The sequence below is a fragment of the Adiantum capillus-veneris genome, chromosome 18, assembly GCF_014529385.1.
Source record: "Adiantum capillus-veneris isolate H3 chromosome 18, ASM1452938v2, whole genome shotgun sequence".
NCBI classification, from domain to species: domain Eukaryota; kingdom Viridiplantae; phylum Streptophyta; class Polypodiopsida; order Polypodiales; family Pteridaceae; genus Adiantum; species Adiantum capillus-veneris.
This window is the reverse complement of record NC_140948.1, coordinates 36,426,572-36,449,805: the sequence shown is the minus strand read 5'-3', so window position 1 is coordinate 36,449,805 and position 23,234 is coordinate 36,426,572.

The window sequence follows — 23,234 nt, the reverse complement described above, 5'->3', positions numbered from 1 at the left end:
GCGGAGGGCCTCATTCTCTGTCCGTAGTGTTTGATTTTCTAATGTGAGCCTCTCCTCTGCGGCCAATGATCCCTCCGCAATGTGCAACCTTTGCACTTGCTCTAATCTTAGATCTCTTTGTAAGCTTCGGACCTGGTCTTCCAAAACTGGTACGATAGCTCCCTCTTGTTCGGTTCCTGCTCTGCTAGCTCTAGGGGTATAGACCTGAGTCTAGTGATTGTTCTTTCTTGGAGCTCGACTCTTTCCCTTAGCTCAATGAGCTCATCCTTAGCCACCTCCAACTCATCTTCTATCCGCTCGCTTGCTTCCTGTGCACTTGTTACTTCTCTTGAAGCCTCGGCTAGTTGGAGTATCAAGCCGTCTCTCTCGTTTTCCGCGTCATAGAGTGATGCTTTATGACTTTCAGATTCAGTCATAGCATTCTCCAAATTTCTCTGCAACTCCGCTTCCCTTTGTTTGGCTGTCTCAATCTCTACTTCCTTTGCCTTGGACCTTTATTTTATCTTGCTGAGCAGTTCATGCACCATGTGCATGTCTTTTTCATCATCATCTGTCAACTCTAAAGCTCTTTCCGCCACCACCTCCACTGGCTTTGGCTCTTCTAGTATTTTCGGTTCGTCCAGTTTCTCTTCACTTTCTTTTTTACTCTTTGTCTTTTTCTCTGTCCCTCTCCGTTCATCTTGTTTTTGTAGGGTGATCCCATAAACTGCCTCAAGGGCCTCTTCTTCGGTGTATCCTATCTCTACCAGATCCTCATAATCATTTCTCTTTTGCTGAACTAGATCTATCTTCTTTTCTTTGGTCTCGGCTTCTGGCTTTTCCAAAACATCTGTGTCCACCTCTACTGTGGTCTCTTCCACAATTTTTTCCGTCTTCTTTGGGCTTGGTACATCAGTCATAGAGGGATGTTTGTCCTCAGCTTCCTTGGCTTTCCCTTTGTCGGCTTGCCCATCTTTCTCTTGAGGCTTAGTAGACCCATCTACTTTCCTTTTCCCCTTGTCGTCCTTTTTCAGCTCAGCTTTTAATTGATGTACCTCCTCTTCAGTGTATGGCTCGACAGGTTGCTGCTCCAAATTAGCCTCTGACTCCTCATAAGATTTAATATATTGATCGTATTGATCAATGTGTGGCCTGGCCGAGCTAGTTCCGACTTTAGTGCGGTCTGGCACCCACTTTTTTTCAAAGTCACCCTTTAGAGCTCTTTCCGCTCTAAACTGCTCCACTAATCTTTCCATTCTTGCCGCTTTCTAACTTTTGGTTTGCTTGGGAGCAATCTTCTTCTTTACTTTCTTCTTAAGTGGCTCGTCCACATCCTCTTCAGGTTCTGAAACTACTTCTAGTTTCCGGCGTGCTCTTGTGGATGCCCACTTGGATACTTCGGGCTGTTCTTCCTCCTCGTCGGCTTCTCTAAGCCACTCATTCTGGGCTTTGGCCACTGATCTCTAGCTCCAATAGCTTCATAAGCTATTCTTGTGAGAATTTCCGCTCCTCCTATGTATTTTCGCTTCTCATTGTGCATGGCAATTACTTGCTCGTGGATGTGTTGAGCGTAATTCACCTCTTTTGGCATATTGCTCTTTAATGCCCATGTGATGGTGGTCGCAATGGCATGGGGTGGTGTCGTATACTTTTGCGGTCTTTTACTGCAAACATGAAGAAATTGGTTGTACAGTCGACAAAGGGTTGCCGCTCTTGGGTCCTTCATATCTCCATAGGTCGTATTTTGTTTCTTGGGCCCATAGACCTCTATGGCCTCCCTTCTTTCCCTAACCGAGCTCCCTTTGTTGTGCAGCTTCAATGCGTCTGCAATTAGCTGTGGAGTGATATGTACTTCTACCTTCTCTCCATCCATGGCTGTCAATGTGGCTTTTCCATCCTTCTGAATGGATGTTGCCAACTCGTACACTCTTCTTGTATCCACACCTGATGGTCTCGAGGTGTAGAAACTATGCAAGTCTGCCCTTTCCAGGTACCTACTGATGTCTTCTGACCTGCTATAATCTACCAATTCCTGTGGGATCATCGGTACATCCACCGCTTGCCCTTGAGGATCTCTGAAAGTCCCCTGGTAGATCTTTATTCCCTCTTTCTCCAATACTGCTTCCTCCACCCAATTTTTGGTTGGCTTGAGGGTTTCTGCTGGAATGTCAAATGGTTCCGCTTCTGCAATAGCATCTTTGATTGTCGGTCTTTTTCTCTTCGTTGCTGATGACTTGGTGGAATCCATGGATCCTGTAACTCCAATTTCAGAAGTTAGTGTCATAATAATCAATATCTAATTCTCCTAAATGATTTTCTCATATTAAACTGATCATTTAATGTGGGGAAGTGCCAAGGGAGAAAAAGCTAGAATATTGGTTAAGCTAGCAGACCGGCCACAGTAGGGATCCAAAGGAGGGAAAATAGGGATCCAAAGGGGGGGGCCATCTGCAAAAGAGCCATGTGAAACAATGGGCCAAAAAGACCCTAAGGTTCAGCCCATTAAGACTTCCAAAATGCTAAGGTTCCAAAATTCAAAGGTTGTGTCCAAAGGTCAACCCTAGGGAAAATTGGATGCTTAGTGTGTGCCCTAAAAGTCTTTTCACAGCCCTACATGGGAGGGGGCGAGCCCCAAAGGTAGGAGATGAGAGAGAAAGCCACACACACACACACAGGCTCCCTTTACACAAAGGGAATGAGGGACACATGTCAGCTCCCTAGGCCAGATGCCCACAAGGTGTGCCCAATTCCTATTGGAAGACCCTTGAAGTGGACCAATGAGAATTAAGCTAGAGTAAATCTAGTTTAATTAATTTAAAAACATTTAATAAAAGAAATCAATGAGAATTAAGTCTCCTAAAAGACTATTGGGCAGTCTCCCAAGGGGTCCAATGAGTATTCAGGAGCCCCATGGCTTGCCTGATTCCTATTGGCCAGGAGGCAAAGGGGTCCAATGAGAGTTTAGTTTACTCTCACAAAAGGGGAAAGGGGGACACATGTCAGAAGGCTATCACTTATACTGCTTAATTCCTATTGGCTTGACCTGGGGAGGTCCAATGAGGCAAAAGCCAGACCTATTTAGCAGCTAGGGCTCGCCCAAGAGAGAGGGGGGGCTGATTTTTGCTTGGCATTGACACACACACACTCACACTTGACCATGTGTGAAGGGAAAATACTCTATCTCCTCCCAAGCTTTAATGGAGAGCTCATCACCTACTCCAAGCTTGTGAGATAGAAGCCTACATCAACACTCTCTTGGCATGTGGATGCAAATCCAACCAAGAGCCAAGCTTCAATGCATGCTCATCTTCTCTACCAAGCTAATTACTAAGCTAAGCTATGCTAATATGAGTGATTATGTGAGGAGATGTACATCTTTCTCGTAAGATACTCCTTTTTCCTCTCAATCTACTCTCATACCCTGCTAGCTCTCACCATCTTCGAAGGTGTGTGAGGTCTTGGGTCTGAGAACGGGGATAATTCAAGTTGTGTTTGATTAAGTGTTTTGCTTGGTGTATGAAGCTTCCATCTTCATTGCACTAGCTAGTCTTGAAGGAACACAAAGAATTGTATTGTACAATGTCTCTCTTGATGGGAGAAACCATAATACAAAGCCTTTTGGAGGGGGGACCGGCTCCATGCAAATCCGGTCCTCAACTGTTGTCAATAGCTTAATTGCTCTCTCTTTTGAAAGTATTGTCGATGCTATCTAACTAGGTGTTATGCTTTTTGTTGCTCTCTCTCCACCCAAGCACTCTTGTAATTCTCATTAGGAATCTATTCTAATGAAATGCCCACTATGTTCATGCTAATTTCCGCTACACATAATATTATAGGCCATTAAATGTTACATTGGTATCAGAGCCCAAGGTTTCTCTTTTCTTACTCAAGAAGGGAGGTCCTCAAGCTAGCTACAAATGGTTGGTATTATTAATTGCCTGTGAGTAAGTAGAATAGGGATTTTTCAGCCTTGCAGTGCGCCTGCCTTTGTGCAGTTAACGGGGCATCACCGTCGAGAGCTATGGTCTTAATAGTGGAGTCCTACGGGGCTTGCCTACGGCTTAACCACTATTGAGCTATTAGAAGCTTGACAGGAGCCGGTGCTGTCTTGGTGTCGAAAGACCCTCTCTTCTATTCCTTGCAATTAATGGTATTCGAGCCGCGGGTACAGTAGCTTGAGTGCTTTTTCTAAAGGGGTAAAGAGGAGTAGCAACTAGGGCTTGAAGTGCCAAAGTACACCTAAAAAGTTTACACCTAAAAGTTGTTAGAATGGCTGACAATAGTAAAGAGAGTGAAATTAATGTTGATAACTTTGATTTTGCTCATGAGCAAGCTACTAATGATGCTTCAATGCTTGTTAACTATCTTGTTTCTAGGCTTCAACAAGCCATGGGCAATCCATCTCTCCAAAGTGAAGTGCAACGGCAGCTCCGTGCTCACGGGATTCTCCAAGCTCATCACCATGACGAGAGAACACCTAGGAAGCCTCCTTGTGAGACTACCAAGTTCGGGAAGAAGAAGAGAATCCATATGAAGGGCTCAAGAACTTACTTCTTGATGATGCATCTCCTTCCCAAAGGAGAACTCAAGAGCCTCCACCGAAGGAACGAGAAAGAAGCGAGTCTCCCGCCACCTCGGCGGAGATGGCTCCACGAAGACGGCGGGCTAAACGCTCTCCATCACCATCAAAGCGGAGAAGACCATCATATTCTTCTCCTCACCACAATTCAAAGAGGGATGATAAAAAGCAAGAGAAGAAAAAGGCGAGAAAGAGGACACCCTCTTCTCCATCTTCTTCATCCTCTTCCTCTTATGAAAGCTATGGTGAAGACGACAAAGATCAAGACAAGAAAAAGGCGAGAAAGAGGTCACCCTCTTCTCCACCTTCTTCAAATTCTTCACCTTCTGAAGAAAGTGATGGTGCAACTTTTGAACCATCAAAAAGAAGAGGCCATAGGAAATCCTATGCCGCATGGAAGAGGTCGTCCAAGCTGAAGAAATTCAAAGAGAGAGGGAAGAGCATCTCTTTCCTTACCTATGATGGCACCTTCGGTGCTACAGACAAAGTTTTGGCCTTTATCCAGCAATTCGATGCGGCGTTTGGAGATGAGGGCTTCACGGAGTCCTCTAAGCTACGCCATGTAGCTATGCACTTTCAAAAGTCCGCCAGACAATGGTGGTCTAGCCTACGAGCCAACGGTGAAGCTCCACGAACATGGAAGGCCTTAAGAGCTTCCATTATGAAGCAGTTTTTGGCCACCGATGCCAAAGACAAAGTACTCACCGAATGGCGAAGCTTAAAGCTCTCTCCCAATGAATCCATCCACAAATATGTAGACAAGTTTTGGGACCTACAACTCAAAGCCACTGTCTTCAAAAAGTTGGATTTTGGAGAGCAAAAGCAACAATTTTGTGCGGGCTTAACCGAAGAAATGGCGGAGTATGTCAACTCCCAAAGGCCACGTACCATATCGGCGGTAATACACCATACTATGGTGGCCTCGCGAATCAATTTCCAAACGGGGGGTAAAAGAAATAATAAGCCCCCGGAAAACAAGGGTTCCAATGAGCCTAAGGGGAAGGACAATGTCCAAAAGTCTCCTAAGGGCAATTCCAACAAAGCTAAAGAGAAGGGAGTTTACAAAGGAAAGAATAAACTCTCTCCTGAAGAGCTTGAGCGTTATCGTAAAGATAACCGGTGTTTCAAGTGCGGCGAACAAGGGCATGCGTACCGCGCTTGTCCCCAAAAGAACAACCGCCAAGATCCTCCTAGAGCTTCTTTGGTTGAAATCCAAGAGGAGGAGATTCATCAAACTCACCACAAAGGATCTCCTCTATGCCATGCTTGGGGAAAGGTAAGAGAACATGATGCTTTTATTCTCTTTGACCCTCGTTCTACTCACAATTTCATATCTATGGAGTTAGCCACCAAGCTAGGCATACAATCCTACGAGATGGGAGATATCCTACCCGCAGACAGTGCCTTCAAGGGGCAAGAAGCTTCAGTCACTCCCTTAATCGGGAAATTGAGGCTTCATGTCCAAGGCTATGTGGACAAAGAGGACTTCTTTATCTCTCCTCTCAAGCATGAGGATGTAATCCTAGGGGCACCATGGTTTGACCGCCTGGCTGCCGATGTTAAATTTCCTGAAAGGAGAATCTCCTTTAAGTTCAGGGAAAAGGATATGTATATAGATGCTAAGGAGATGGGTAATACCATCCCCATTGTACATACACCAGCTTTCAACAAGTCAATAAAGAGCTCTATTTCCGTGTACATGATTTTTGTTAAAGATTCTCAAAATGAACCTAATGCTTTAACAAAAGAAAATAAAAGCAACCAAAAGGAATTAGAGTTATCCAATTTTCTCAAGGGGTTTCAAGATGTTTTTATTGACGACATCCCTTGTGAGCTACCTCCTAAACGAGGTAATGACGACCATGCAATTGAACTTCTTCCAGGAAGTTCACCGCCTAACAAACCTCCTTATAGAGTTTCTCAAGCTCAACAAGAGGAGATTATGCGGCAAGTGCATGAGTTAGTTGAGAAGGGCATGGTTAGGCCTAGCTCATCTCCATTTTGCTCACCTGTGCTATTAGTGCAAAAGAAAGACGGCACATATCGTATGTGTGTCGACTATAGAGCACTAAATAGGATCACTATCAAGAATAGGTTTCCCGTTCCACGGGTAGAAGACCTATTTGATAAGCTACAAGGATCGACCTACTTCAGTAGGATTGACCTGAAAAGTGGCTATCATCAAATAAGGATAGTTGATCAAGACATTGTAAAGACCGCATTTCGTACTACATTTGGTCTTTACGAATACATTGTCATGCCTTTTGGCTTGACTAATGCACCAGCCACATTCAACCGCTTGATGGAGAAGCTGTTCAGGCCTCATCGAACCTTCACTGGAGTGTTCTTTGATGATATTATCATCTACTCTAATTCATTGGAGGAACACAAGCAACACCTCCAGGTAATATTTCAAGTTTTAAGAGAGAATAAACTTTATGTTAATCGAAAGAAAAGTGAATTTTTCTTGCAAGAGATTCAATATTTAGGTCACATTATCTCTCAAGATGGAATCCAAATGGATCCATCCAAGTTAGAGGTAATAAAAGGATGGCCTAAACCAAGGAATCTTCATGAACTAAGAAGCTTTATAGGTATGTGTGCATACTATAGACGCTTCATAGAAAAGTTCTCACGAATTGCGGGACCATTACATGACCTAACAAAGAAAAATGTTAGGTATACGTGGTCTGCTAAGGAGAACAAATGCTTTCGAAAAGCTTAAAGAAAAGCTTATCTCTCAACCTGTGCTTACACTACCGGATCTCTCAAAACCATTTGAGGTCCAATGTGATGCTTGTGGTGATTGCCTTGGGGCTGTTCTACTCCAAGAAGGGCACGCCATAGGCTATGAGAGTCGAAGGCTCGACCCTGTTGAGCAAGCTCTAGGCATATACGAAAAAGAACTCCTTGCAGTTCTACATGCCTTAGACTCATGGAAGCACTATTTATTGGGGACTCCTTTCATTCTGCGAACGGATCACCAAAGTCTTAAGTACTTCATGACGCAGACCAAGCTTTTTGACAAACAAATGAGGTGGGCAAATTTGCTTTCTCAATTTCATTTTCATATTGCTCACATTGCTGGCAAGCATAATCAAGTAGCCGATGCACTCTCAAGACGACCGAGAGTGAATGCGGTTTCCATAGCAACTCACAATGATCTATCTTCAATGATAGATGAGTATGCTATTGATCCCGATTTTAGAGATGTGATTTCAGCCCTTGCATTAGGGAAGAAAGAAGAACCATTTACTTTACAAGATGGTTATCTCCTCTATGGCAATAGACTATGCGTTACTAACTCACTACGTGAGAAAGTAATGTATGAATCTCATGCTCCCCCATATGCGGGGCATAGAGGGATTCAGTCTACCCTAAAGGGAATTGAAACATATTTCTATTGGCCTACCATGAAAGTGAACATACACGAGTATGTTTCCAAATGTGTGGTATGTCAAAAGACAAAATTTGATAGAGGGAAGCAACTTGGATTGCTTCAACCCTTGCCAATCCCTAATTCACCTTGGGAGAGCATATCCATGGATTTTATCTTTGGATTGCCTAAGTCTATCCATGGGAATACGGGAATATGGATGATAGTAGACAGGTTCAGTAAACAAGCTCATTTTATACCTGTCAAAAAGACTATCAAAGCCCATCAAATGGCAACCCTCTTCATTTCACAAATTTTCAAGTACCATGGCTTGCCAATGTCCATAGTGTCGGATAGAGATCCTAGAATGACCAGTAATTTCTGGAAGGGTCTCTTTGAGAATTTAGGAACTAGGCTAAACTTCTCTTCGGCCTATCATCCACAAACTGATGGCCAAAGTGAAATAGCTAACCTAACCATTCTCGATCTACTAAAAGCCTATGTAACGGAAGTAGATCAAAGATCCCAATGGGAGAAGTACTTACCTTTAGTAGAGTATGCTTACAATAACACTGTACATACTTCCACAGGAAAAGCACCTTTCGAGGTAATTGAGGGAAGATCAAAAAGTCCCTTGCTACTTAAGGTACATGGGAAGATCTTCGCTGCAGATGAGTATAGCCGAGACCTACAAGAATCTTTCCAAAAGATTAAGGATGCTATCTCTATCTCACAGCAAAGGCAAAAGGCTGTTGCTGACAAGCACAGAAGAGCTCAAGCCTTTAAAGAAAACGATTGGGTCTTGTTAAAGTTTCCCAAGGCTCGATTAAGGCACACGACGGGCAAGAATCCTACGGGCCACCAAAAGTACTATGCTAAACTAGCAAAAAGGTACTATGGTCCCTTCCAGATTCTTAGGCCAATCAATGAGATGGCCTATCAACTTAAGTTGCCCAATCATTGGCTCATACACAATGCTTTTCATGTGAGCCTCTTAAAGCCTTACAAAGGAGAGCCACCTTAAGAACCAACTATTGAAGACCCACCGGAGATCGAGGACCACGAGGAGGTGCTGCAGCCCGAGTCCATTCTCCGACATGAAGACAAGGTATTAAGAGGCGGTAAGACTATCCGACGATATCTTATTAAGTTTAAGAATTATCCTTTTGAAGATGCTAGATGGATGCAAGGCATACAATTAAAGGATAACCTAAACCTTGTCAATGCTTACAATGCTTCCCAAGAGTAAGCAAATGTACAAAATGTTAAAAATGAACAAAATTTTTTGTCTTATAAGACTCTCTTTTTCTTTATTTGTGCACAAAAATGAAGTAGTATGCATGCTTAGATCAAGTTTGCGGAGACGACGTCTCCCAAACACCAAGTAGAGCTTGTCACTCTACTATGGAAGACTGATAGGACTAATGTGCAGACATGCTTGCGGCAGCCTCAGGCTCTCAAGCGCCAAATGGACTAGTCATCCATTATGGAATGATGTCGTAGGGTAACATAGGGATCCTCTACCCGCTAAGAAAAGGACTCATGCATATGCTTTATCTTCTCTACACCATAGTCGAGGACGACTATGATTTCAAGAGAGAGGTAATGTCATAATAATCAATATCTAATTCTCCTAAATGATTTTCTCATATTAAACTGATCATTTAATGTGGGGAAGTGCCAAGGGAGAAAAAGCTAGAATATTGGTTAAGCTAGCAGACCGGCCACAGTAGGGATCCAAAGGAGGGAAAATAGGGATCCAAAGGGGGGGGCCATCTGCACAAGAGCCATGTGAAACAATGGGCCAAAAAGACCCTAAGGTTCAGCCCATTAAGACTTCCAAAATGCTAAGGTTCCAAAATTCAAAGGTTGTGTCCAAAGGTCAACCCTAGGGAAAATTGGATGCTTAGTGTGTGCCCTAAAAGTCTTTTCACAGCCCTACATGGGAGGGGGCGAGCCCCAAAGGTAGGAGATGAGAGAGAAAGCCACACACACACACACAGGCTCCCTTTACACAAAGGGAATGAGGGACACATGTCAGCTCCCTAGGCCAGATGCCCACAAGGTGTGCCCAATTCCTATTGGAAGACCCTTGAAGTGGACCAATGAGAATTAAGCTAGAGTAAATCTAGTTTAATTAATTTAAAAACATTTAATAAAAGAAATCAATGAGAATTAAGTCTCCTAGAAGACTATTGGGCAGTCTCCCAAGGGGTCCAATGAGTATTCAGGAGCCCCATGGCTTGCCTGATTCCTATTGGCCAGGAGGCAAAGGGGTCCAATGAGAGTTTAGTTTACTCTCACAAAAGGGGAAAGGGGGACACATGTCAGAAGGCTATCACTTATACTGCTTAATTCCTATTGGCTTGACCTGGGGAGGTCCAATGAGGCAAAAGCCAGACCTATTTAGCAGCTAGGGCTCGCCCAAGAGAGAGGGGGGGGCTGATTTTTGCTTGGCATTGACACACACACACTCACACTTGACCATGTGTGAAGGGAAAATACTCTATCTCCTCCCAAGCTTTAATGGAGAGCTCATCACCTACTCCAAGCTTGTGAGATAGAAGCCTACATCAACACTCTCTTGGCATGTGGATGCAAATCCAACCAAGAGCCAAGCTTCAATGCATGCTCATCTTCTCTACCAAGCTAATTACTAAGCTAAGCTATGCTAATATGAGTGATTATGTGAGGAGATGTACATCTTTCTCGTAAGATACTCCTTTTTCCTCTCAATCTACTCTCATACCCTGCTAGCTCTCACCATCTTCGAAGGTGTGTGAGGTCTTGGGTCTGAGAACGGGGATAATTCAAGTTGTGTTTGATTAAGTGTTTTGCTTGGTGTATGAAGCTTCCATCTTCATTGCACTAGCTAGTCTTGAAGGAACACAAAGAATTGTATTGTACAATGTCTCTCTTGATGGGAGAAACCATAATACAAAGCCTTTTGGAGGGGGGACCGGCTCCATGCAAATCCGGTCCTCAACTGTTGTCAATAGCTTAATTGCTCTCTCTTTTGAAAGTATTGTCGATGCTATCTAACTAGGTGTTATGCTTTTTGTTGCTCTCTCTCCACCCAAGCACTCTTGTAATTCTCATTAGGAATCTATTCTAATGAAATGCCCACTATGTTCATGCTAATTTCCGCTACGCATAAGATTATAGGCCATTAAATGTTACAGTTAGCGTCTTTTTAGTACTGAAAGCCGAAATGAAGCTTTTAACTATCCAAATGACTTGAAAATTGAAACATGAGCTATTCAGGGCCTAAGGATGCAAGGTAGGTGAAAAAATATGCAAAATGGGCTCAAAATCATGCTGGAGACATCATACGCGTATGATGTCTTTTGTGTCAAAATGACTTCATATTGGTTGTGCTTGTAGCTGATAGTGTATACATGATTATCATATGCTTGGATTTGAGTTTGGATCCCATTTGGTCAAGTTTTGGCCAATTTAGTTTAGTTCCGGCTCTTGGCAAAATTTTGAAAGGGAATTGGACTTTATAATCCAAATTGGATAAAACTTGGTGGTTCACTTTCAAATGGCATGTAGATCACTTCTGTTTGGTGGTTGAAGCACTGAGGTGCCAAAATCACATAGTGAGACGTCATACGCGTATGATGTCTTTTAGTGTATTTTTGGACCAAATTTCTCTATAAGCTTGGATTTGGCTTTAGATAGGCTTATTCAGTGGATTTATGAAGTTTGGATAGATTTTGGGCTAAAAATGGCTCTGGAGACATCATACGCGTATGATGTCTTTTTCATCAATTTTGCATGGGATTGGTTCTGTGGACTCCCCATGTACTAGTGAAGGACTGTTCCTACTCAAATCTTGGTTTGGACTTGAGTATGTTGGATTTGGGCCAAAAATAGGCTTTAGGTGAAGGATTTTCCCTCAATTGGGCTAATGGGGTGATCCTCTTGACCAAATGGTTCCAAATTTCATATGTAGCATGTATTAGATATATATAATGGATGTATGATGACAAATGAGCAGTTTTGGCTCTGTAAGTGCAAATAGACATCATACGTGTATGATGTCTTTTGTGTCAAAATGGTGCTTTTTGGTTCCCGATAGCTTGTAGATGTGTTTAACAACAATCCTACAAAGTTTCAATGAGTTTGGAGTTATTTTGACAAAATTAGGACCAAAAATCAATTTTATGGCCTACTTTGCGTCTTTTGGTTTTCCTTGGGTTTTCTAACTCCAATTCTCATGATACTTGGTTCATAGGATGTGATTAACATGTGGAATGAGGCTATGCACTCAAATGTTGAAATGGATGTGAAATTCATGTTGTGAGACATCATACGCATATGATGTCTTTTCTTGAAATGTTGGTCTTTTTGTGCAAAGAATGCTTTGTGCTAGTGCCCTAAGCCCTGCTAACTAGTTTTCAACTTAAAAAGTCATCAGTTTAGCTAAAAAGCCCCCGTATAGGCATTTTAGTCTTCGAAGTCGTCTTTTTGTCTTGGAGTTGAATTTCTTCAACTTTTCTTCTCGAGAGTTGCATTTCCAGCTCATTGGATATGTTGTGAAGCCATCTATTTGGTTGAACTTGACTTTGGCTCCCCGTTCTCCATCTTTCTCCCTTTGGTTGCCCGAAAGCGTCTTTTTCACCATCGGTAAGTGAATCAGCTTTCTTTTGGGTTTTGCTTGCAAACATAAGTCATCGATAGTTACTTGAAGCTGCTTGTGAAGTTTCATTTCATTCGGTCGTCAATTTCAGCCGTTATGCCAAAATGACGCTGTGTGTGTCCGCAGCCAAATCGGTTGTTCCGACCTACTTTTTGTGATTCAAACTTGGAGATATTCTAGGTTGCATTGTCCTTGATGTGGTTGAACTTCCTGTGAAGTTTCGTGTTGTTTCGACAACTTTTTCCTGTTTGCCTCTTGCAGGCTCTGTTGACCTAGGGTTTTTCCAGTCGTTCTTTCTCGAGCTTTGAGTGTTAGAAACCCATCTTCTATACTAGGGTAACCCACCTATAAGTTCTTGCAAGGTTTGGTTAGGCGGTTGTGCCACTACCTAGCATTCTACCCCATTCCCCGTCTGCTCTTGTTTCTTGGTTTTGGTCAGTTTTCGCGACAAAAGTTAATGATAAGCATCAAAAGCTTATGGCAACGAGTCTACCTCTCATGTCTGGTGTCCTCTGAGCTCTCGTGGGAGTTGTAGAAGGTCGTAGAAGATCTGTGCTCCTGTGGCTCTCTGCTCTTCGCCAAGAAGGTAATAGTGTGAATGAGCTTGAAAGTGATGTGAAAAATACTTAACTTCGGACTTCCCGGTTCACTTGCCACCAAATTTGTCATGTGCTCCTATCTCGTTGTGAGATGCGCTTTAGGATCTGAAATTTCCCAAATCGGTCTCCGTTTGACCTGTTTTCTTAGAATTCCGTCCACTTGCCAAAATTCTGCCGTTTCGGACTTTCCGCAACTTTTTCAGAATTGTACCCAATTTTTACCATGGGTTGCCCTTGTCATTAGGACCATCACCGTCTATTCTTTTCTTTTTTCCGATCTCATTTCACCTGCTTTTTTTTAATTTTTCTTTTACTTTTATTAAGAAAATCATAAAAAATAAAGGAAAATAGAAAATTGAAGCCAAAAAATTTCAAACATACACAATAAATAGCTGGTAACCCTGTGTATATGAATATACACTTATTTGTGATTTCTGGACTTGGATTACCACTTTTTTCCACTTTTTAGCTCCAAAAACACTCTTATTTAGTGATATTTACACATCTAGAGACCCAAATTCATCATTTGATGTCTTCTTGTTGCAAAACAAGGTATATAAGGGCATAAATATTATCAATATCCGCAATCAAACATAAAAATTGCAAAATCATGTAAGACACTGCCCTTGTAATATAATTTTTGTTTTTTGTCGCTTATAGCTGCTTTGTAGCTCCTGTATACCTGTATACCTCCCCCCCTCCTAGTCTGAGTCCTCCCGGACGACTATGAAGTGTCTGTGGGTGAAGCATTGTAGTTGTTTGGGTCATAAGTTCCCAATGCAATTGTAGAGCGATGATACAACAGTCTTTCCAATAAAGCTGCTCTTTGTTTGATTGAAGGATTGGTGGTCGGGTTTTGGGTTGGTTTTGGCACTTCGGTAGTAGAATCAGTAGATGGATTCTTCTTTACCTTGTTGTTCTTTTTCACAATCCAAATCTTCTTCCGCTTCGCTTGTGCTTGCCACAAACTCTTTGCGACCCAAACCTGCTTTGTTCTTTGTGTTGATTTCCTCGCCTTGAAATACCTAGGAGTTTCCGTGGATTGTACTGAAGGGAGTTCCTGTTTACAAATCCTTGGGATCCAAATTTGCTTGCTATAGCTTTGTGCCCTCATGAACTTGTTTGGAATCCAGATCTGTTTCACTGTCCTTGATTGTCTGGAATCACTCTGTTGTCTGGTATTGAAGACTCTGTTTTCCACCTTTGTGTTCTCTGGCACAACCTTTTTTGGTCTCCATACCAACTTTGACTCCGCTTTTTCCCAAGGTTGAGCTGTTATATTATTTCTTGTCTTCCTTATCCAATGTTGAGAATTCCTCGTCGAAGAGCAATCCGATTGTATAGAAACTTTTGGTTGCCATTGCTTCTTCTTTTTCTCTGGTTGTTGTTTACCTTTGTTCTTGGATTCTTCCTTTGGAGTTGGCTCTACGACTTTGGTGAACTTAACTGATTGACTTTCACCTTCGTATTTGATAAGCACTGATTTAGAACTCCAGTCAATCATTGCATTGTATTGCTTCTGCCATGGTTGTCCTAGCAATAATGGATGTTGTGTAGCTTGGTCTTCAACCACGTAAAACATATAAGGATACACATACTGGTTAATCTGTATATGTAAAATTGTGCATCCAACAGTTTTGATTGAATTCTCAGAGTAACTCTTTAACTCTTGCTTGGCAGTTTTTAATTTAGTGGCATTTGTCAATTGTCTATACAAACTGAGTGAAAGTAGGTTAGTTTGAGCTCCTGAATCCAATAGTGCTCTGGCTTTGATTTGGTTGGTTCCTACTTTGCATTCAATGATGGGTTCTTCTTTGTCATTATCCATTTCTGTGATACTGACTGCGTTTATTTGTATTGCTCCTTCATTGCGCTGTTTCTGATGCAATAGTCTTCTTTTCTCCATTCTTTCCTTCGCCTCGGCTTGCGCTTCCTCCACAATCTTTTTCTTTTTCTGGACACGCAGCTTTTCTTGATGTATTTTGAGAAGCATGTCTTGGGTTAGCGGCAAAAGATACTTTTTCACTCTGCATCCACTAATCCAATTGGGCATTTCTTCTCCGTCTAATGTAGCAAGCTTGACGGCTCCATTTGGTGATAGATATTTAATCACCAGAGGTCCCATCCCTCGCTTTTTAAGCTTCTTAGCATGTTGTTTCAGAGTGTAAACTAGGACATAGTCCCCAACCTTAAACTCTTTAGTCCGCACATGCTTATCAAAAAATTCCTTTTGTCGCCTTTTTTGAGCGTAGATAGAAGCTACTGCTCTAGGCGAAGCTCGTCTAGCTTTTCCAGGTCATCTATTCTATCAGAAAGCTCGTGCCTTGTCCACTCTAGATCCTTAGCCACCCTTAAGGTTGAAATCAAGAATTCTATTGGTAGGATAGCATTTAGCCCAAAAACCATGTTATATGGGGTCGTTCCTATTGATGTTTTATATGCTACCCTATATGCCCATAATGTTGAATGCAACTTCTGGTCCCAGTTAGTTCTCGACTCAGATACAATCTTCGTAAGGACCGTGCATATGGTTTTGTTTGTTGCTTCAGCTTGTCCGTTTGCTTGTGGATGATACGGGGCTGATTTCCTATGGATTACCATGAATTCATCTAGAAGGATCTCTATCACTTCATTTATAAAATGTGTGCCTCGATCACTCACAATTTCTATTGGCAATCCATATCGTACAAAGACGTATTCATATAGAAATTGTGCCGTGGTCTTGGCATCTGCTTTTTGAGTTGCCTTTGCTTCGACCCACTTTGTTAGATAGTCTATAGCCACAACGATGTATTGTGCATGACTCTTATATGCAGGAGGTGAAATGGGTCCGACATAATCAATCCCCCATTTTGCAAAAGCTCTTGCCCCCATCATTGGTCTAAGCGGCATATCATCTCTTTTAAGTGGTACTTTGGTCCGCTGACAGTCATCGCACCGTTTAACGTATTCCTCAGCATCCATATGTAATGTTGGCCACCATATTTGTGCGGCTAAGACAAGTTTTGTTGTCTTATCACCTGAGAAATGGCCTCCACCTACTCCTCCATGAGCTTGCTCCAGGATTATCACATACCCAGACTCTGATGCGCAAATCCTAAGCTGGTTGTCTTTACCTCTCTTATAGAGTTGATCTCTTATTAAAGCGTAATCTCTAGCTTCTGTCTCTACATATTTCTGACGAGCTTTTGACGTTCCTTCTGGGAAAGTTCTATTTGTGAGATATTCAACAATATACTGACTCCATTCCGGAGCGATCATTATCTGATATAATGTCGAATACTCTGCTGGCGGTTTTGATGAACATACAATACATACAGTGACATATTCATGTACGCTTTCTTTTATTCCTTGCCAATAGACTCCCAATTGTAACAAATTCCTATATGTGTTCCTTCTTGAACAATGAAATGCACATTCCTAAACATGTGCTTCGCGCAGATATATATTATATTCCTCAGGATTGATGCATAGTCGTAAAACATGATCATTTCCCAATTGATACAACCTTCCTGCAACCAATTGAAGATTCTTGGATTGCTGAATAGCAATATGTTTCTAGTTGTATTCTCTTCTATCAAACTCTCCTCCATAGGTTAATAGGCTAACGACATTTTGAGACCACTTCGGTATCATTTCTATGTTGAACAAGTACGCGTCTGGCATGTCATCATCTACTCCTATAGGGTCTTCTCCATTCGTTAATCGCGAAAGATGATCAGCTCTAAGATGTGTTTTTCCTTTCTTTACTACTACCGTGAAGTCGAATTCCAGTAAGATAATGAACCATCTCACTATTCTCCCGGTATTGCATGGTTTATTCACTAGGTAGAGCAAGGCTTGGTGATCCGTAAAAAACACAAACTTGTTGGCTAGAAGATAATGCCGAAATTTCTTCACAGCATATATCATTCCCAATCCCTCTCGCTCTATTGTGGTGTAATTCTTCTCTGCATTGTTGAACTGTCGACTGGCGTAACAGATAGGAAAATCCATGTTTCCTTCTTTTGGCTGAGCCAGAATGCATCCTATTGCATATGCTGAAGCATCTATATGCACATGGAATATCTTCTCCCAATCTGGTGATTTCAAGACTGGAGCAGTAATGAGTGCCTCTTTCAATTTCTTGAATGATTCCTCACACTCCTCTGTCCATTCAAAGTTCACTATTAGCCTGTAAAGTGGTTGGCCTATTATAGCGTACATGTAAATGAATCGTCTATAATATCCGCAATGTCCCATAAAGCTCTGTACTTGTTTCGCATTGGTTGGTCTAGGCATATCCATTATAACTTTTATCTTCTCTAGATCCGTGGATATTCCGTTTTGTGAGACAATATGTCCCAGAATTCTGCCCTGTCGGACCATAAACACACATTTCTCAGGATTGAGACAAATGCGATATGTCCTACATTTCTCAAATACTTCTCTTAGGTGTTCTAGATGCTTATCTCTCAGAAGAGAATGTACACATAAGTCATCCATGTATATTTCTAGAAACAACCTTAAGTATTCTTTGAAAGCATTCGTCATCAACCTCTGGAAGGTTGCGGGAGCATTGGTTAGACCAAAAGACATAACCCGATAAGCATAAATTCCCCACTCCGTTGCAAAAGCTGTTTTATGTTGATCTTCTGGTGCTATGGCTAGCTGGTTATATCCTGAAAAACCATCAAGAAAGGAGTATGTTGTTTTCCCTGATACACGCTCTAGAACATGATCAGTTATCGGCAGGGGATAATTGTCCCTGATTGTTGCAGCATTCAATTTCTTTAAGTTGACACACACTCGGAGTTTTCCGTTCTTCTTGGGTACCACCACAATCGGAGATACCCAATCGGTGTGTTCAATCTCGTATATGAATTCAGCTTCCATTAGCTTATCTATCTCTTCTTTGATTCGCTTAGAAAACGTATCATTATATGTGTATGGTGTCTGTCTGCTAGGCTTTGTGTCTTGTTTTAGTGGGATTGTGTGTTGGCATATTGATGGGTCAACTCCCTTTAAGTCCTTATAAGACCATGCAAACACATCCCTGTACTCTCTGAGAAGACTCAAAAGTCTCTCTTCCTCGCCTGGAGACAAATCTGTGGCTATGTACACCGGTCTAGGTGTCTCACCTGGAGCTGCTAAATCAACTTTTTTTGCATCCTCCGGTCCGTCATAAGATACGTTCTCCCCTCTCTCTCGAATAGGTTGGGTTAATACCACCTTCCTATCCTCTATTGTGAATTTCCTGTAGTGAGAGGGAACATCCATGTTTTCCTTGATTTTGGCGTTTTCGTCCTCTCCACTCTCAATTTCTGTCGTCCAAACTTCTTTCAGAGTTTTCTTGAGCTCTCTGTACTTGTTTCTACGTTCTAACTTGGACTCCGTGTCTTCTCTGTTGCGCTTGTTCTTTTTTGATTTTTCTGTTTCAGTTTTCGTTTCATTCCTTTGAACTTGATTTCTTGAGCTTCTTTTGTCTTTTCGTAAGCTCTTTTGCTGTTTCAGTTTCAGTTTTCGTTTCATTCCTTTGAACTTGATTTCTTGAGCTTCTTTTGTCTTTTCGTAAGCTCTTTTGCTCATTGCCTCTCATTCTTCCAGAAATCTTGTCCTTAACACAATCTTCCGCCTTTACTAGCATTAGGAATTGATTTTTTCCTCTTATTCTAGGCATCGGATTGGTTCTAACCCCCTTTGTTTTTCTCTTTGCTCTATAGCGTTTCTGGCGTTGTTTAGTTTGGTTCGGAAAATCATAAAATCGGACATCCATTATAGTTTCTTCGTTTTCGCTTGAATTGTCCGTTGACTCGTTGTCTGCTTCATTTCCCCACTCTGGATGATCGAGAATGTCGTGAAACACCTCTTCTTCATCTTCCTTTTCCAGTGTATCGTTCTTTTCAGTTTCTTTTTCGAGTGTAGTTCTCAGCATGAAGTACGAAACCATGTCGTACCTGTCTTTGTCGCAAAATTTCGTTGTGGGACCATCCGGAATTGCACAAACATCTAGGGTTGCTAGAATGTGTGTCCATTCTAATGGTTCAAGCGTGTCCTCTATTAAGGGTTCTCCTATATAAGTTTTGTCTTCGATAGCCCTTTCTAAAACATATTCTTCTCGCCTCAGACTTCCACATTTCGAGGCTCCACACATCCATAACTCCTTGGGCTTACCTAACCAAGCTGGAAATTTGGATCCCGCCAAAGTAGCTGAATCAAACTCCTCTACCGGTGTTCGGCTCACATCTTTGTAGTTATGGTCTCTCAGGTTCACACGTGTAGTGGTTTCCATATTTCTCAGGTATATGTGATCGTAGCCCCAATCCTGGACCATTTTCAACTGTCTCATGAATGGTCTTCCCAGTATGATATCATAGTTATTCTCCTTGCCAAAATCGACAATAGCAAAAGTATGTTCGTATTCAATGCCGCAAGAAGTTACTACGACTTTCTCTAATAACCCCATAGGTTTCTCCATGTGTCCATCTGCTAATTGGAGTTTCAACCTAGTCTTCCTTATTGCTGATTTCCCCCATTTTTTCCAGATTTCTTTTGTAGCAATGGCTACCCCAGCTCCGCTGTCTAGTATTGCCGTCGTGTTCACTCCTTGGAATTCAACTGGTAAGGTTGTATTCCCCTCTTCACCTTCGCAATACTCTCCGACCTTGTTTAAGGGTATAGGCTTAGCGTTCTTTTGTGGTTTGCTCAGCTCTTGTATACCCTCTTGCAGTCTCGATGTTGGGTCTTTTATCCCAAATTTCTCCAAGCATTTTCCTACAGTGGTCCACATATGTGCTCTTAGCCTCAAAAGCTCAGCTAGAGTGATAGTGCATGTCACTGGTGTTGACAAGATCTCTATCAATCCTTGCGAGTCCATGACTTTTTCTAATGAGATTCTTCGTGAGGGAAGTGCTCTAATCTCGGATTTTGCTTCATACTCTCCTAAGTATGAAGGTAAGGTATTCAGTGAATGAGGTTTGCTCTCCATTGTTCTAACAGAGCCCCCATCTCCCCAGTAAGATTGCAGATCCAAGTCCACTTGAGATCTTGCCTCAAATTCCACTATGGGAGGATTCCTGATGTCCTTTTCCCAATTTGTCTGATTAGCTTGGCAACTTAGCTCATTTGCAAAGTTTGCCTCTCTCACTTGTTTCCAAAATTCATTGTAATCCTCATCTCTTCCGTAAATCCTCTGTATGACTGGATGAAAACTCTCTATCTCCTGATCGGTTGTGTTCAATACTATGCGGTCATCCTTGTGTGTATTTTCAGGCTTTTGTGCACTGGGAGTCTTTTCAGCTACCCGTGAAATGATAGTCTCTTGCTGAATTGGGTTTTCCGTTCCACAATTCATTGTTTCTCTTGGTGGTTCTAATAAGGCTTGTGCAGTCTCGATCATTCTCTGGCACATTTCAAGTCTTTGCTTTTCCAATTCCGCGTTTGGGTATGTCATCCACCTCTGTTCTTGTGTTTGGTTGTTCTTTAACCTAGCTTCGTAAGCTCTCATCAGTGCGTCCAATGGTTCGTGTACTTTGTCGACTAGCACTGATCCCCCCGAGCTTAAGCTCGTTGTTTCTTTGATACTCTTTTGTTTCGTTCTTTCCGGGCTCATCTCTCGTTTCCCGTTTTGACTCTCAAGTTTTTCTAATCTATCTTTAGTTCGCTTTAGTTCCTCAGCTAGAATAGCGTCTTCACGTTCTTTTCTCAACTTCATGCGTGCTTTTCTAGCTTTCCATGTGTTTCTCTGACTCCGCGGTCCTTGACTAACCACTTCAGTCGCTCACTTTCCATTCTCAGGTTCTCTAGTGGTTTTCTTAGCTTGAGCTCTAGTAACAACTTGCATTGGTATTAGAGTTTCATTTTCGGACCCACTGCTGGTAGGAATAGTTTCTAGCATATTCAATGTCGTCTTTTGCACTTTGTTTGGATTCTTTGAACAATCCTCAATGAAGTGAGTAACCCTGCACTCAGTGCAATAAGCGTTAATTCTAATGATTTTCGTATGTTTACAAACATTCATCAGATGGTCACCTCCACACTTGTAACAGGGTCCTGGTGCTGGTCTTGGTCCCACTTGATTCGTCCTTTGTGGATAGGATGGTCTTTGTCCTGTTAACCCTCCATGAGCTATGAACATCAATGTTCTTGCGTCCAAATTGTATCTCTCTTCATCAGAAGCACTTGTAACTGTTGGTGTTCCAACATTCCCAATCATGCCCCATGGTTCTGGTTGTTTGGGTTCTTCTGGTGGGTAATACACAGTTGGAGACATGTGTGCACCAGATTCTTCATAATAGGCTTGAACAGGCACTAAGGCTTGTTCTTCCTGATTCTCTAAGGTTGGTGCATATCTAATGCCCACTGGTCTTGCTCCTGGTAAAGGTGGTTGTTGTCCCAATACCGGTTGCGGTCTTTCTATCCCCATAGGTCCTCGTACATTTCCCGTTGGGTATCGAGGTACTGGATGTACCTGAGGTGGTGCTAATTGAGCAAGAGGTGCATACTGACGCTCCCTTACATACCCTTTGTTGTAATAGCACTCCTCTGTTGGGTGGTTTGTCCATTTTTGTTCAATAGCACACCATTTCAGTGGTTTTGGCAATGGTTTTTGGTATGGTGCCATCCTTTTTAGAGCATCTTCTATCATTTGCTCTACATTTGGCATGGTTATTGTTTGAACATTATTTTTAGTGGTAGTCTCGCTCGCTACGGAGGAAGAGCTAGTGGATGCAAAATCTGTACCCGCTGACACCTCTCCATAAACCGTACAGTTATCCACTAAGTACAATGCTTCTCTCGTTACTTGCTCGAAACTTGTACAAGCTTTCAAGTGCAAGTCCTTCTTGAGAGTGTCGTTTCTCAATCCTTCAATAAAGAGAACAGATAGTCTGTCATCTTGTGGTCGTTCACGTACTGGACATCTCTCAATGTATTGTTTGAAGCGAAGTGAAGCTTCCTTCACTTTTTCGTGTTCTCTCTGTTTAAAAGCATATATTTGTGAGACCGTATTGTGCTTAATCTCTCGTTTTGAGAATTCCTCAGCAAACTCTCTTAGCAAATGGTCAATGTCATGAAATCCCCCTCTGTTCAGTGGTTGAAACCATGTCAATGCCGTACCTTCTAGAGTAAGACCAAATCCCTCGTATTGTGTATGGAAATCTGTTATCTGCTCAGCTCTTAAGACTTGCTTAAAGAGTGACATATGTGCATACGGATCTCCTGAACCACCATACTTCTTTGGCATACACTTGGCTACTTGAGATGGTCTCATACGTCTATGGTCTGCTACCAATCTCATTGCTCCTGTGTCCCGGCTAAAGCTTTCTCTAGCATCATGGACTTCATGGGTTACCCTTGTCGGTTCCCCTGCCCTGAGTCTACTACCAGCAGGTAAATGTGATGGTTCCGCTTCGAACCTTGGACCTGGAGTGGTATATGTGGGGATTGGAACCGCACTACCTCGATTCATATCCATTGACTCTCTGGAATGTAATGATCCCATTGGTCCGGGCTTCGAGTACTGAGGTTGACTGAAAGAGTCAGCAGCCTGAATTCTTTGTCCTCCATTTGTTGGTGCTGGTCTTTGTGAGCTAGAAGTAACATAATACTGATGTAGTGGTCCCCCAAAGTATGTATATCCTTCTAATTCTTTCTTGCCCATTGTTGAGTATTGCCTCCCATACTTGTCGTAAGCGGCAATTTTCACTTCCGATCCCTCTGTGTAGGTAAAGACATAAAGTCTTTTTTGGTCTGTCAACTCTCCAGTGTAGGGTTCTTCACATCTATAATAGAGATCTTGCTCCCCATTATTATATTTGTATAGCCCCACATAGATGTTATCAGTGTTGATCCTTGTAGTTTCATTCTCTCTTCTTAACCTCGCATCAGGGAAGTTCATTATTGGTGCTTTCTCCTCAAGTTCTTCATCTACTTTGGCTTTGGTGCCCATCAATCCCCACTTGTCCACAATGTTAGGGTTTAGGACTACCAAATACATGGTACCCTCGTCATCTAGATATCTATCTCCGCTATAGCTCACAGACACTAAGTCCTTGAACTCACTAGGTCTATCTTCTA